This window comes from Orbicella faveolata, unplaced genomic scaffold (genome assembly GCF_042242905.1).
Source record: "Orbicella faveolata isolate gen_17 unplaced genomic scaffold, um_ofav_v1 contig_14, whole genome shotgun sequence".
Classification (NCBI taxonomy): Eukaryota; Metazoa; Cnidaria; class Anthozoa; order Scleractinia; family Merulinidae; genus Orbicella; species Orbicella faveolata.
This window is the reverse complement of record NW_028301541.1, coordinates 7,620,636-7,622,623: the sequence shown is the minus strand read 5'-3', so window position 1 is coordinate 7,622,623 and position 1,988 is coordinate 7,620,636.

Sequence of the window (1,988 nt, the reverse complement as noted above, 5' to 3'; positions counted from 1 at the left end):
AGGTGTAGCTTTCAAAACCTTCTTTAGTTCGTATTAAGTGATCGTCGATCGTCCGGGTGAGGGGAGTTCTGAAAAGAACTGTTGTTGGTGACTGATGACGTATCCACAACCTGAGCGGAAGTCATCTTCAGAGTCAAGTGAATACTGTTTGTCAGTCGATGGTGTTATAAGTTTGGTCCGTGGAAAGTGATTGCTCAGTTTTTTGGCTGAAGACTCGTGTAAAGTTTGCCAGCAGTCACTGGTCGGTTTCGATGAGTCTGTTGTTTATTCATTATAATTTAATGGCGAAGACAACAGGGAAAGTACAAGCAATAAAAGAATAAAATGGCAATAAGGATGGTCAGCAAAAGAGACAAAGTCCCTATACTAGGCAGACCACCTGATAAAAGAAAAAAAGGTAAAAAAATATTGTTATTTATTCTATTCTATTTCGCTTCGCTCCGCCAAATAGAAAACATTTCTGTTACAATTAGTAAAGGGTGACCGCGACCGCTTAATAGAGGTCAAAATTACAGTAATTAGGGGAAGTACTTTTCGGGACTTTGACAACTGACCATTTAATAGAGGGTGACTGCTTAATACAGGGCCGCTTAATACAGGTTCGACTGTATGTCTATTTTGGATCCAGTGGCCCAATGCTGTGGTCAGTACGTGTAGGACTCATGTAGGTTAAACAATCCGACAGTAGCGATAAGAAAAAGCTGCTGAATCCGAGTGTAACAGCGCCTAGTGGCAGATTATTGAGGTTTTTGTTCTTTAAAAAGGACACAGGCTCAAGCTTCAGCTGCGAGATGATCAGTCATCTTGCGTATAATTGTTTTGTTTTTTTTTTCGTTTTTCGTTTTCCTACTACATTGAAAGCGAAATTGGAACTTTTATTTTCGTTTTTCGTTTTCTCATGACCTCATTTCCGTTTTACAACTACTATTTCCATAAGACATTGGAAAATCGAGTTTGAACTTCGATTTTCGTTTTTCGTTTTCGTGGTCTATTATATTATCTCAAGACAGTAACCTATTAAGCAGACGCTAGCGATCTTTCGGTTGGTATTATTGCCTCCCTCTACTATCACAAATCACGGAATGAAATGGCTATTTAGGTCCCACTATAAAGTCAAAAAGGCTTGTCATGATCAATATCTTTCAAAAACGAAAGGCGAAAAAAGGAAATGACAATTAGAATTCTGTTGTCCAAAGTTGTGGAAATACGAAAAACGAAAATAGAACTTGGAATTCCATTTTCAATGCTGTAGGAAAACGGAAAAAGAAAATGGAATCTCGAATTCCCTTTTTCGATGGGGTGGGTAAACGAAAAACGAAACTGGAAGTCCGAATTCCGTTTTCCCACATCGTAGGAAAACAGTTGGCACTAAGGTACACGCATTTGTCTGCTTAAATAGGTTACTGTCTTGAGATAATATAATAGAACACGAAAACGAAAAACGAAAATCGAAGTTCAAATTCCGTTTTTCAATGTCTTACGGAAATAGAAGATGAAAAACGGAAATGAGGTCATGAGAAAGCGAAAAACGAAAAACGAAAATAAAAGTTCGAATTCCCTTTTCCGATGGCGCGGGTAAACGAAAAACGAAACTGGAAGTTCGAATTTCATTTTCCTATGTCGTAGGAAAACGGTTGGTACTAAGGTACACGCATTTAGCATCATCTAAACACTCGGAGGCTTGGGAGAATTCTCGAAAGTTATGCAAACCCGAGACGAAGTGGAGGGTTTGCATAACTGTCTCAAATTCTCCCAACCCTCCTCGTGTTTAGTGGTTATTTCGGGCTGCCAGAACCCTGATTCTTCGCAATATTTTATATATTTCTGTATTAATTAATGAAAAAAGGGTAATAAAGAGGATGTTGTTGTTGTTGTTGTTGTTGTTGGAAAAGTGCTCTCTTACTTAATTAATCAAAACTATAACAAAATTCTCGAACGTGATTGGCTATCAGCAGCCCGATTTGAGCATTAATTGGACAGTGGACGCG